The sequence below is a fragment of the Lagenorhynchus albirostris genome, chromosome 18 (assembly GCF_949774975.1).
Source record: "Lagenorhynchus albirostris chromosome 18, mLagAlb1.1, whole genome shotgun sequence".
NCBI lineage: Eukaryota > Metazoa > Chordata > Mammalia > Artiodactyla > Delphinidae > Lagenorhynchus > Lagenorhynchus albirostris.
In genome coordinates this window covers 48,981,751-48,996,819 of record NC_083112.1, presented here as the reverse complement: position 1 = coordinate 48,996,819, position 15,069 = coordinate 48,981,751, and the positions used below count along the sequence as shown (strand labels likewise).

At 40.6% G+C, this 15,069-nt stretch overlaps 1 protein-coding gene across 1 annotated transcript in view; it reads right to left on the bottom strand.

Annotated features, from left to right (window-relative positions):
• The window catches only part of UCHL3 (ubiquitin C-terminal hydrolase L3), a 346,469-nt gene extending 331,703 nt beyond the window's left edge, over nucleotides 1-14,766 (bottom strand). The window contains exon 1 of the mRNA XM_060129263.1: nucleotides 14,758-14,766. The gene's annotated coding sequence lies outside the window, so the exon portion shown is untranslated. The remainder of the gene's footprint in view (nucleotides 1-14,757) is intronic.
• Between the last annotated feature and the right edge of the window lie 303 nt (nucleotides 14,767-15,069).

The window sequence follows — 15,069 nt, the reverse complement described above, 5'->3', positions numbered from 1 at the left end:
GAATCTTTCATTCTCAGCTGTCTACCAAAACTTTCCCCAACACTCATCCTGAGAAGCTTTCCAGTTCTCTCTTTTATAGATCACACTGGCCTCTCTGCTTCTTTTAGTCTTTTCCCATCCTCATCCAGTAAGCAAAAATCCTTCTCTCCAGAAGCCCAAGGAGAAGGTCATGGTTGTGGTCATGTCACCTCCAAACTATGAAGCTGTTTTTGCCACCCTGGACCCCTTCTTACCCCAATCCTCAACCCCCTCACCCCCAACTGTGCCATCTCAAATAATTAACATCCACAGCCACAAAAATAAAATCTGAAAATATACTCTTTTCCTAACCCTAAACCACTGAAAGAGAAGAGATTCATGAGCTGTAAATGCAGCTTTATTAAATGCAGTTGTAAAATATATGATGTTTGTCATTTGTCCCATCTTTACAGAGGGCTGCCCCTGCCACTCCTGTGACAGTCGGCCCTTGTGGCAGGTGACCACTGAACAGCTATGAGAGCACATTGAAGGATGCCTGATTCATGAACAAGCGTACTATGAAAAAGTAACATAGGAAAATAAGAAAAAGATCATAGTTAATCTCACCTAAGAGCATCTCCCTGCAAAGCTTTCTGGTTTGCCCATCTGGTCTCTTGAAAATGGCATAAATTCATCAGTTCTCAATGATATGAAAGTTGAAAGAGTGACTGAAAGGCTTCTGACAGAACAACAACCATAATAACTAATAATAATAACTATCACTGTTGATAGCTAACTGTATCAATGCATTTTACATGCATTATCTCATTTAATTTTTATAACATTTCTATGAAGTAAAGTACAATTTTTATCTATTTTACAAATGAAAAAATAAAATGACATAGCTAGTAAGTGGTGAAGTTGGGACTCATACGCTGCATATTCTGACTGCAGAATTTGTCCTGTCAATGACTTGGCTGTGCTACTGTAGGCGTCCTTGGGTCAATGAGCAGTATTCCCACGTTGATCTATATTACGTCATCTCCAAGTCTCAGAAAATCTTGCAGTGTGGATTCTTGTGCATCTGTTCAAGGTGAGAATGCTTCTTATATTGGCTTTACTGAGATAAGCAATTTAGGAATGAGTCATCAGGCAAAGAATATTTAAACATCAGGAGGGTCAAAAGTGTGGAGGATGAATAAGGAAAGATGAGAGACATGATTCTTCTGGTCTCTGATGACCTGTAATGTTCAAAAGTTGTGTGAAGAGGGCCTTAAATAAAGCCAGAGAGGGACTGTGAATGCCTGTTGACTTCTTACTGATTCCCATATCTAAACCAATTTATAGCCCTTAACAATGATTATTTTCCTTGTAGCTGCACAATGAATTAGGAAAATATCCATTTCCGTTCTAATGGATTTCTATTAAAGGTTAAGAAAAACCCTAGATAGAAATCTGTATCCCCCAAGTACCATCCCCATGGTTGTGCAGTCTGGGGACTTGGAGGAAAGTCAAGAAGAGGAAATGTCTTCATGTTCTCCCACTCTGCTTCTCATCTCTTTCTCTAGCTTTACCCTCCAGCTCTGACTAGAAAAGCTGATCACTGTTAGGACAGAGCCAGAGCTACAGTATTTTGTTCTAATGAGCTTATGGATGAGAAATGAAACCATGGAAACAGTCTGAGTGCATATATTCAAGATGGACCATCAATCAGGTTTATCTGTCGTGATTCCAGATGTTTGTGTGTGACTGAAACGAAAGCTGTGCTACCTGACCGGATCTGAATCTATTTAGGGATTTCTAGGGACATACAGGTGTAAGGTAGAAAATAAGTTTTACTTTACTTTGAGGAACAATGTGGAAAAAGAAAGGACCAATTAGATGAGATGTGGGATTTCTGAGAATTGACCTGTGCTTGGCGCTGTTCTGTTAGCTGACTGGGTGGATGATTTGGTGAGTGGTTGGAAGAAAATCTCAGCATTTTGGAGCACTGGTGTTTGATAAGGTAATTAAGCAGTATCATTAGAAAGTGTTGGGGGAAAAAAAGAAAGACAGTGTTAGGCCATTTTCCCACAACAGAACGGTCTAAACTTGCTAGAAAATGGGCTTCCTTGTTATTGGGAGAATACAGAATGGAAAATAACTGATCATGGCTGTAACTTCTGTGTTAATCTCATTTAAATGGAAGTCATTTCAAAGCATCTTGTAGATGTGTTTGATTCTCTTGACACCTAGTTTCTCTTCAGATTCGCATCATCTTTTGGTTTTGGGGAATTTATTTTATTTATTTTATTAGATCAACACATGCATTATGCAATATAGAACTCAAATTGCGAAACAGTACCTCATTTTGTTTGAGTAATCTCATTGTCAGAACTTTGAATAGGTGGAATAATCAATCACCCTCAAGGTTTGATTTTAAGAGCGATGACTAATCTCAGGCATGTCTTTTGAACATTTGAAATTGGCATCATTTCATTTAATTCAACTCACATAACATTTACGGAATATCTAATGTGTGCACTGTACTTGGAGAGAGAGACACAGATAAATACCTAGATTTCAGTTTGGTGAGTCCCATAATAAGGTATGTTTTTTTTTGTTTTTTGTTTTTTTTTTTGCGGTACGCGGGCTGCTCGCTGTTGTGGCCTCTCCCGTTGCGGAGCACAGGCTCCGGACGCGCAGGCTCAGCGGCCATGGCTCACGGGCCCAGCCGCTCCGCGGCACGTGGGATCTTCCCGGACGGGGGCAGGGACCCGCATCCCCTGCATCGGCAGGCAGACTCTCAACCACTGCGCCACCGGGGAAGCCCCATAAGATATGTTTTAAGCTTTGTTTGTGCAAAAGTAAGGAAACAATTACTTGTGCCCAGGAGGGCAGGCAGCAAAGCAACTGAATGGAAGAACATATTAACTGAGACTTGAACAGTCAGAAGAGGATCAACAGAGAGACAGTTGGGGGGTGGGCAGGCATTTGAAAAGCATGAAGGCAGAGACTATTGGGCAGGCTTTGACATTCCTTTATGAGCAGTTCCTCAAAACACTTTACCTCTGTAGTGTACAGGTAACTAATTCTGCTTCCCCAACACCTTGATGCTGAGGAAGAAGGTAATCTTGAGACACACGTATTCCACACATTTTTCCTTTAAGAAGACAATAGCCATTCAGTGGTGGATTTGCTGTGAAGCCAGTGTTTCAGGGTCCCTTTTTTGCCTGAGATCCTCCCAAGATTGTGTACTTAATTATGTATTAGTAATTTCATATTATTTCTTTTGAAGGGGTACCCCAAATTATATAAACTCCAGATCCCACGTAACTTGGATATGCCCCTAGCTACCATTTATTATACAGTGTATCAATCAGGGTCCAATCAGGAGACATAAACCGCAAGTAATTTGAATAGGGACCATGTAATATAGACATTTATTAAGTGGAACAGAGAATTAGAGTAATGTGGAGTGGCTAGTAAGGAGTAAAAAGAACTGTCAAGAATAGAAGAATAGCAGATACAGGGGCAGCCACTAAGGGCTGAGAGAGAGCACACAAGACAGGAACACATCCGGAAAAGCCTGTCGTCACCCTCAACCCCTCGTCCCAGGACTGAGATCCAAGTTCACTGGAGAAGGTGGGGCTGAGACTCCCTGGATGAGCTCCCTGTAAAGCTCCCTAGGGGGGTGCCAGGGAAGGCATTTATGGGAAACTGCCAAGCCAGTAGCACTCCACCGAGAAGCTCTCCTAGGGATTGTGGAGGAATACCATACATGGGAGGCGCCACGCACCGGGGGCCAACCGGCGCCGCAGGAGTGGGGCACCACGGAAGCTGTACCCACTGCAGGAGCGGACCCGGAGGTGTACCATGGAACCAGGAGGCAGATCCCCTTCCTACTCTAGTGTCCCTCCAGCACCCTCTACTCACAAAGTTCGAATTTGATCATCGTGCAAGCTGCAAAGAAAAACATGGGATCTGGTGTCATTATTGCAAAGCAAAGAATAAAGGGTACGTTTAGATCTCAAAGGCAATCCACTGATAACTGGCACCTTTCTACAAGTAAGTCACGTACCTAACCTCCTTCACTTCCGACAGGAACCCTGTATGTCCCACATATGTTTTACTGGCGTGAGGCACTGCTTGTGTCTTAGTCTCTTTGGGCTGCTGTAACAGATACCACAGCCTGGGTATAAATAAACAAGTATTTATTTCTCACAGTTCTGGAGGCCGGCAAGTCCAAGATCAGGGTGCTGGCAGATGCAGTGTCTGGTGAGAGCCCACCTCCTGGTTCACAGATGAGTGGTACTGTGTCCTCAAATGGCAGAAGGGGAAGGGAGCTCCGGGGTCTCTTTTACAAGGCAGTAATCTTATTTATGAGCGTTCCACCCATGACCTAATCACATCCCCAAGGCTCCATCTCCAAATACCATCACACTGGGGATTAGGTTGCAACCTAGGAATTTTGGTGGACCACAAACCTTCAATCTAGAGCAGCTTGTGAACCGAAGTTCTTCTGATTAACAGCAAAGCGGGGGTGAGGAAAACCACCAGAAACAATGGGATGTTTTCGGAAAGGTCATCTGAGAGGCATCACCTAGAAGACACTAGTAGGACGGCCGCCAAAAGGGCCTGTCAGTCATTTTAGCTTTCTGATCTTTCGCATCAGCAATCACCCTTTATCTCAGCTACAGAGATGTGTACTTGGCTCCAAATCTGGAAAACCCAAGGCATGCATTAGGAGTGTGGCTGTTAAGAATTTAATTAAAATATTCCTATTCTGTGGGGTTTAGCCTTTAAACTGTGACTAGCAAACTACTTATGTTATCATCTGTGAGTCCCTCTGGAGGGTTTAGTCACCAGTTGGCTTGTTTTTCCCCTAAGGATATGTGGCTGAGGCATGAATTGGAAAACATAATCTTGAAACAGGTTTGCATCTAGGTTTTAAAAAAATTAATTAGTTTTAAAGTTCAAAGTATATAGGGATTTATTCAATCATAGATTGGTATATTGAGTGTTATTACTGAGCTTTCCACTAGATGACACTATTGTTTCAATTTATTTGCATCGATCTTTGCTTTCTTTGGAATGAACTTCATAGGACAGTAAGCTACTTGAAGAAATCAGTATTCTGCTTCCAAGTAAAATATCTCCAGTACAGGAAAATCTACCTTTACTTAGAGATGCCTTCAGGGAAACTACTGGAGTCTCCCTAAAGAAAGCTAAAGAACCTAGTTCTCTTTATTGACAAGAAATTGTTTTATATTTTTTTTTGCGGTACCGGGCCTCTCACCGCTGCGGCCCCTCCCGCCTCAGAGCACAGGCTCCGGACGCGCAGGCTCAGCGCGGCCATGGCTCACGGGCCCAGCCTCTCCGCGGCATGTGGGATCTTCCCGGACCGGGGCACGAACCCGTGTCCCCTGCATTGGCAGGCAGACTCTCAACCACTGTACCACCAGGGAAGCCCAGCCCAGTGATTTTTGGAAACAGTGCATTTGGCTGCACCTTGTAATCTCTTGGGAGTTAAAATGAGTACCGGCATCTACTCCCATCCCCAGATTTTCTGATGTATTTGAACTGGGCTGTGGCTTGGGAATCAGGGTTGTCAAAAGCTCCCCAGGTAATTCTGATGCGCAGCTTGAGGAGTGTGTGAACCACTAAGATTCTGTCCCTTGAACTTGACTGCTCATCTTTTTGAAACACTCATATGAATTCATTATGCAAAAGAGGTAAAGGCAAGAAAAGCCTCAAGGGCAGCCTTTAGTCGAGAGGAGCTCTGGAGGTGGAAGCTGGAGTTGGGCTGTTCTGTTATTTACTAACTGTGTTGTAACTTTGGGTAAGTCACCAAACATTTCCTAAGCCTCAGTTTCCTCATATGTAAAAAGAGAATAGTGACGAGAGTACGTGCTCTACCAATGCATAGTATTATTGTAGAAATTAAATGACATTATTTCTCTTTAAGGCTTTATGAACTCTTGAATACTAAACACAGGTGAGAGATTACTTTCACCCTGATTCAAAGAGAGATTTCCCACCAAGGATGTATTATCATAGCTGGGAATAAGTGAGGCTTTTTAGTATTTTTCCCCTAGCAGGCATAAACAGGGACAGACTCTTTTTTATGTCATCTGTATGCTGTACCTATTATGGGCAGGACTAACGGGTTGAGAATGCTTAACGCCAGTTTATTGTGGCGGGCTTATGGCACATCACCATCCGAAAAACCATCACAGAGAAAAAAAAAATCATTCACAGTTTAATTTAAATAATGGCCACATCTCTGCAATGAAGACAGACTGTGACAGTTTATAGGTTTTAGATGGTGACTCCTTCACTTTGTAAAAACAGATCCGCTGCCAGTGAACCTACAGCCGTTGCCACACACATTTGTGAATTTTTAAAGAGAAATTGAGTGGGCAGCTGCAATTTCAACCAGGTACATTTAGGTGAATGAACGTATCCATCAAGTAATTTTTCTTTAACATCTTTATTGGAGTATAATTGCTTTACATGGTGTGTTAGTTTCTGCTTTATAACAAAGTGAATCAGTTATACATATACATATGTTCCCATATCTCTTCCCTCTTGGATCAAGAATTTTTTTTTTTTTTTTTGCGGTACGCGGGCCTCTCACTGTCGTGGCCTCTCCCGTTGCGGAGCACAGGCTCCGGACGCGCAGGCTCAGCGGCCATGACTCACGGGCCCAGCCGCTCCGAGGCATGTGGGATCTTCCTGCATCGGCAGGCGGACTCTAAACCGCTGCGCCACCAGGGAAGCCCCAAACAAATGTTTTCTGAATGATTTGGTCTAAGTAGCAAATCCATTGATGTCATCAGCTTTCATCTGACTTGACCGTTTGACATGCTGAATATCCTTCTCGACTTTCATTCCTTCTGTGGCTTCCCTGCTTATGGGCAAAGCAGAAAAGAAGGGAGACTGGGTAGTGGTCAGAGAAAAAGGAAATAAAATCACTTCTATATAATATTAATCTGGCCTTCCGTGACGCTTTGTTTATTTCTCAATGAAAGCACTTATCAAATTTTGCCGTAATTTATTCTTGCCTATGAATCTATGAAACCCTTGAGGGCTAGGAAGTGCCTTAACACACTATGCAGTGCCTGGTGCATCATAAATGTTTTATTGAATGAATATTTGAATCAACATATAATAAACCTAAGAGAAAGTCAGCAATTTATAAGGATTTATGTTTCATGTGATGCTCTGTTTTAAAATACATACATACATATATATATATATATATATATGTGCATCCATGTTGCTGGTATGGTCACTTCAGCAGCTTGAATTACAAATCGAGTCACATCCTTCTCACCTTTAAAACATTTTGGGATTCCAGAGTTTTATTTTAGCAGAAAGTTCCATAGTTTCTTGAGGATTATTTCATCCCGAATTGTTGAAGAACCTCAGGGGCTTATTCAGTCTAAAAGGGTCTGTGCACAGTCTGATTGGTTCAGTGTTGGGCCTCATCTTTAGCAGTCATTGCTTTGGTTGACTGGGTCCATGTGCTTTCTTGGCTGCCTTCCTCCCCGATTCCTTAGGAGTTCCATCTCTGGGTCACACACTCTGCTAGGGGTACTATCATATGATTCTCTGTCCCCTGCTGCAGTGAGACAGCATCTGCTAGAAGTTTCAGATATCTGCATAGGCCACACGCGGCTCCACACTCAGAATCCCAAGGTGACCTGTTTTGCATCTAATTGGACTCATATGTTGGGTCTCGAGGCTCTTCTAGGCTCAGCCACACACTGTGCTGAGGACAAGCTCTTTCCCCAGATTTCAGTCCCTCACTTTGAGAGAATGAATTACCCCAGACTTCCCCTACCTGCCTGGAGAGATCCCCTTGGAGCCCTTGTGGGCCTTTCCTACCATCAGGCCATTGTCCAGACTGTCCCGAATAGTCTAACATTTGAACTTGAAAAAGGAAAATAGCATGCTCACGTTCTTTCCCTCCCAAGAGGCTCCTAGACCCTTATGCAGATTTGTCCACCTTCTCCACAAATGATGACTCTGCATATCAAAAGATATGGGGAGGGCAAGACTCTGTCAGTTTCCAGAAGGTTCTACTCTATCTTTCCAAGGCAACAGGTGACTGCTACCCTTACTTTTGAGTAACTAAGAAGGGTCAGTCAAGCGACTCTTTCCTGAAAAAGGAAAATTTGCTCCAAGATGCCTTATTATGTTCATCTATAGATGCAAGAGTTTTGGGAATAAATGCTATTTTAAAATTTTTTCCCAACACACACACAGGCACACCCCCCCCCCACACCCAGACACTCTTAAAGTCTGCTGAGAGTGTTACCAAGGACCATCTCTAGATAATGAGATTACAAAGCATGACTTTATTTTTTCTTATTTTCCTCAAAGAATGCATGTCATTTGAACAATAAAATATTAAGTTAGTAAAATAATTACACAAAGCAGATAAATCCATAACTTTAGAGTAAAAGGTATCAACCAACTATGCCAGAGCTAGAATATCTTTGGCAATAAAATGTGACATTGTCTATAGGTTTCATCCTCTGTTTCACTTCAAACTCAATTACAGGTAACTTTGTAAAAAGATCTAGTCACCTGTAGTACTTGCTTACTTTCTGAAATGCAGTTGCGGGTGACAAGCCATGAAGACAATTTAGTGACATTGGATCATTTGTTGTTGTTATGGTACTCTGAATATAAATTATGGTCCTCTGTTTTGGAATATACTATTTTTTTTATAAAGCATATAAATGGAAAAGCGATTTTACAACTTCTAGTGCAGAACGTGAACAAAAGTGTTGCCTCCACTTGTGTTTACATATCCTTTTACTGTCAATCTAAAATTTTCTAAGAGAGATGGCTCATCCACTGGCATCTTTTCAGAAAGGCTGGCAAAATCTTTCAGGCAGTCTCTTTCACACATTATTATTTAGAAATGCAATTTTTAGTTGTCGATGTAATCTCAAAACATATCTTCAAAACAAAATAATCCTGGAGCAATGCTTGATGCTCTAAATGCAAAGCAGAATAGAGGAACAGTTTCAACCATTCATTGGTTGACCTGTCATTTGTCGGGTACCCTGTCATATATGGTAACTGATGTCCAAACATTTGAGACAGACAACATACGCAGGATGTGCTCTGGTTGAGGAAAATTCCAGATCCCCTGGATCAGTTCAGTATGGGGAGAGAGCCCTCGCTGACTCCTCTGAGTTCAGTGGGACTGGCGCTTGACAGCGGGGCCTGTGATAATTCACGCTCCCTGCACAGCTGGGAGGATGAGAAGAATGATTTCATTAGCAAGAAGAGTCCAAATTGGAAGCGAGTTGCTTTTACAAACTTCATAATAAAAACTGATTTTTGTACTTTCCATGTGCTTATTCTGCAAATGTTTAGCACATTTCTGTCTGCTAGGTTTAATTTTCTAATTTGGCTCTAGTTTGAATGTGAAACTGATTTGAACAAGTTAAGGGGAGGATGTTAAGGGTATTTTGGGGGGGGGGCAGTGGGAGCGCTCAGTCACAGGGATTTCATTGTCCTCCATAGGCTGTTTGCAGTCAGATGTCACCGAGTTCAGTGGTCGAGGGATGCTTTGTATTATGCCGTATCTATTAGATTATTTCACGATTCACTGAGTCCTAGAATCAGGGATTGTTTTAGTTGGCTGAGGACCAGGGGGAGGGGGGAGGTGCTCAAGTAGAGCAGCCTGTGGGACTCAGCCTGGGAGTCTTTTCAAAACCACAGTGACGAAGTCCTTCCTCACCACCCCCTGTCTCCCCCGAGTCATGGCAGGTGAGAATCCCCCAGAGATGGGAACGTGTATTTAGAAAAACTTCTTAGGGGATTCTGATAGGATCCTCTGGCTGAGAACCATCAATTTCATAAAATGAGAAAAGAAAAGAAAGAGAGGTCAAGTAACACCCATCCACGATAGGGTCAAGGCTGGTACCTTATTCTCAGGCCGTTTCTCTTTAAAATCTATTGAGGACATTGGGAATATAATTGTATTCGCAACCTCAGGAGTTCCCTGGGTGAGATTTGAAACTGAACTCTACAGAGGGCGGGGAGAGGTGGAGAAAACGCAGACCATTTTTGATTGGTAGGCGACATGTTTAATAAGCAAGGGAACTTACATGCCAGGCTTGTCCCGGGCGGCCTCAAGACAAAGATCTTCCACTCGCATCCACAGAATCTTAAGAGTTTATGCAGAGGCCTTAATGGGGTTCAGTCATGTACACACCATGCAGATGGTCTCAACAACACACTGCTCACTGAAGCCTGAATCCGTCATGTGGCTCCTAGTTCGGGGAAAGATGTGTCTTCCAAGGACAAGGAGATGGTAGGGAGCCTGGGATCAGCCGGCTCCAGCTCATGGGTCAACTGGTGGTCACATCCTCTCAGTGACTTCCTCCAACAGTACATCTTCCAGGTCATCTCTCTCATGTATTATTCTTCAGAATCAGTATGTACAGTCCAAGTATTGATGTCATGATGTTGGTTCTTTGCTGATTTGTGAGGATGGGAGAGGAAGCTGTAGCACATCCTGATGGAAACAGGCCACAAGCTGGATTTTCTAGGAGACTTGCTTGACACAGACCTTCAATTTCTGAAAAACAGTTTCTGCAAAGTGCAGTCAAGTCAAGCACAATAAAACGAGGTCTGCCTGTGCACTAAGTTCAAGTAAGTCGACTTCTTTATGAAACTCTTTGTAAAGGCTTGTTGCCTGCTTCACTGTGAAGTACTGAGGATATGCTGTAGGTCCCTCGAATCTGAATGCTCAAAATCTCTTCTTTGTCATCAGCAACGTCTCTGCCAAATTCACTGTGTTTAAGACCAGTGGATGAGTTTGATCTTCCTGCTTAAGGTCTTAACAGAAAATGAATATCTTATTGGATTAAAATAAATGACTTCTCAAATATGACACTTGTAATACATACTCAAGCTTGGAGAGGTTCCTATTTAGATTTTTCACATCCAATACATATTGGTTACATAGCAACATTCTCTCTGGCTCTCACCCTCCAATGTGCAAGCACAGTCACTGCTTCCTGTATCCCAGACCAGTGCCGTCCCATAAAAATATAATGCAGGCCACATGTGTTATTTAAAATTTTCTAGTAGTCACACTTAAAAATTTAAAAAGAAATAGGTAAAATTACATTTGATAATATATTTTATTTAACTCAATATGACCAAAATATTATTTCAACCTGTAATCAATATGAAAAGTATTAATGAAATATTTTACATTCTCTATTTCTTACCAACTCTTTGACATCTGATATGGATTTTACATTTATAACGCATCTCAATTTGAGTGTTAAATGTAGAATTTTCATTGGCAATACTTGATCTGCGTTCAGATTTCATAAAGTACGTAGTCAGAAATTAAGTTCACATATCCAGGTATTTCCAAATGTATTTAAAAGTTTCCAGTAACTAAATTGAGTACTGAAAAGCAGCTGTTGTCTTATATTCACATTCACATTTAAAAAAACTGGTTCATATTTTTTAGAGGCATCTATTTAACTTTGAAGACAAATAGGAGTTTTGAAATGACATCTGTCCAGGTTAAGTAAATTCACTAACTCTTGTGTCAGTGCAGCATTGTTAACATTGAATTCAAAGGGGATATTATATAAATTGAAAAGGAACTCTAAATTTATCAATATCAACAAAGTGTTCTTCAAATTTTTCTTGTAGTTTTCACAGCGATTTACATAACACTGCTAATCACAAAAGCTTCTGCATATTGATTCATGTTAGGAAAATATGGAATATTGTTACTTATATGTAATATGAAACATTTCAACTTTAATATAAATTTTTGCACTTGTCTAGCTAGGTCACAAATAAGCCTTTCCTTTCATTGGTGCTTCAAATTTAGCTCATTTATATGCAGTGTGATATCTATCAGTAACCACAAATCACATTGCCTCTTTACCTTTGATTATTGAATATTTGGCAAGCGTTCCCTTGGACAGGAAAATCTTGAATAGGAGTTAAGAATACAATAAATTTTTCTAAAGTGCTTCTATAACTCGAACAAACAGCATTGGCCAAGAACACAAGATCATTTAATCTACTGCCTGCTATTTGTTTTAACAATTCTGTTAACTGACAATGATTAATCATTTGTACATATTTACTGAATGATTTTTAACAACTTTATGTGTGACATTTTTTTTCCAGCAGAATCAATTCATATTTATTCAAAGCATTTAAAAGTAAAATTTGACCCAAGAATTCAAATAAAAGGAAAATCAAACATATTGCATACATCTTGAAAGATACTTTAAATAACAGAACTTTTTTTTTTATATATACAGCAGGTTCTTATTAGTCATCTATCTTATACATATCAGTGTAGACATGTCAATCCCAATCTCCCAATTCATCACACCACCACCACCACCCACTGCCACTTTCCCCCCTTGGTGTCCATACGTTTTTTTCTCTACTTCTGTTTCTCAATCCATACTTTTTTCCTCTACTTCTGTGTCTCAATTGCTGCCCTGCAAACCGGTTGATCTGTACCATTTTTGAGGTTCTACGTACATGCATTAATATACGATATTTGTTTTTCTCTTTCTGACTTACTTCACTCTGTATGACAGTCCCTATATGCATCCACATCTCTACAAATGACCCAATTTCATTCCTTTTTATGGCTGAGTAATATTCCATTGTATGTATATATCACATCTCGTTTATCCATTCGTCTGTTGATGGGCATTTAGGTTGCTTCCATGACCTGGCTATTGTAAATAGTGCAGCAATGAACATTGGAGTGCATGTGTCCTTTTGAATTATGGTTTTCTCTGGGTATATGCCCAGTAGTGGGATTGCTGGGTCATATGGTAATTCTATTTTTAGTTCTTTAAAGAACCTCCATACTGTTCTCCATTGTGGCTGTATCAATCTACATTCTCACCAACAGTGCAAGAGGGTTCCCTTTTCTCTACACCCTCTCCAGCGTTTTTTGTTTGTAGATTTTTTGATGATGCCCATTCTGACTGGTGTGAGGTGATACCTCATTGTTTTGATTGGCATTTCTCTAATAATTAGCGATGTTGAGCAGCTGTACATGTGCTTCTTGGCCATCTGTATGTCTTCTTTGGAGAAATGTCTATTTATGTCTTCTGCCCATTTTTGGATTGGGTTGTTTGTTTTTTAATATTGAGCTGCATGAGTTGTTTATATATTTTGGAGATTAATCCTTTGTCCGTTGATTCATTTGCAAATATTTTCTCCCATTCTGAAGGTTGTCTTTTCATCTTGTTTATGGTTTCCTTTGCTGTGCAAAACCTTTTAAGTTTCATTAGGTCCCATTTGTTTATTTTTGTTTTTATTTCCATTACTCTAGGAGGTGGATCAAAAAAGATCTTGCTGTGATTTATGTCAAAGAGTGTTCTTCCTATGTTTTCCTCTGAGAGTTTTATAGTGTCCGGTCTTGCATTTAGGTCTTGAATCCATTTTGAGTTTATTTTTGTGTATGGTGTTAGGGAGTGTTCTAATTCCATTCTTTTATGTGTAGCTGTCCAGTTTTCCCAGCACCACTTACTGAAGAGACTGTCTTTTCTCCATTGTATATCCTTGCCTTCTTTGTCATAGATTAGTTGACCATATGTGCGTGGGTTTATCTGTGGGCTTTCTCTCTTGTTCCATTGATCTGTATTTCTGTTTTTGTGCCAGTACCATATTGTCTTGATTACTGTAGCTTTGTAGTATAGTCTGAAGTCAGGGAGTCTAATTCCTCCAGTTCGGTTTTTTTCCCTCAAGACTGCTTTGGCTATTTGGAGTCTTTTGTGTCTCCATACAAATTTTCACATTTTTTGTTCTAGTTCTGTAAAAAATGTCATTGGTAATTTGATAGGGATTGCATTGAATCTGTAGATTGATTTGGGTAATGTAGTCATTTTCACAATATTGATTCTTCCAATTCAAGAACATGGTATATTTCTCCATCTGTTGGTATCATCTTTAATTTCTTTCATCAGTGTCTTATAGTTTTCTGTGTACAGATCTTGTGTCTCCCAGATAGGTTTATTCCTAGGTATTTTATTCTTTTTGTTGCGATGGTAAATGGGAGTGTTTCCTTAATTTCTCTTTCAGATTTTTCATTATTAGTGTATAGGAATGCAAGAGATTTCTGTGCATTAACTTTGTATGCTGCAACTTTACCAAATTCATTGATTAGCTCTAGTAGTTTTCTGGTGGCATCTTTAGGATCCTCTATGTATAGTATCATGTCCTCTGCAAACAGTGGCAGTTTTACTTCTTTTCCAATTTGTATTCTTTTTATTTCTTTCTCTTCTCTGATTGCTGTGGCTAGGACTGCCCAAGCTATGTTGAATAATAGCAGTGAGACTGGAAAACCTTGTCTTGTTCCTGATCTTAGAGGAAATGCTTTCAGTTTTTCACCATTGAGAATGATGTTTGCTGTGGGTTTGTCCTATATGGCCTTTATTATGTTGAGGTAGGTTCCCTCTATGCCCACTTTCTGGACAGTTTTTATCATAAATGGGTGTTGAATTTTTTCAAAAGCTTTTCCTGCATCTATTGAGATGATTATATGGTTTTTATTTTTCAGTTTGTTAATATGGTGTATCACATTGGTTGATTTGCGTATATTGAAGAATCCTTGCATCCCTGGGATAAATCCCACTTGATCATGGTGTATGATCCTTTTAATGTGTTGTTGGATTCTGTTTGCTAGTATTTTGTTGAGGATTTTTGCATCTATATTCATCAGTGATATTGGTCTGTAATTTTCTCTTTTTGTAGTATCTTTGTCTGGTTTTGGTATCAGGGTGATGGTGACCTCAGGATGAGTTTGGGAGTTTTCCTTCCTCTGCAGTTTTTTGGAAGAGTTTGAGAAGGGTGGGTGTTAGTTCTTCTCCAAATGTTTGATAGAATTCACCTGTGAAGCCATCTGGTCCTGGGCTTTTGTTTGTTGGAAGATTTTTTTTTTTTTTTTTTTTTTTTGCGGTACGCGGGCCTCTCACTGTTGTGGCCTCTCCCGTAGTGGAGCACAGGCTCCGGACACACATGCTCAGCGGCCATGGCTCACAGGCCCTGCCGCTCTGCGGCATGTGGGATCTTCCCAGACTGGGGCACGAACCCATG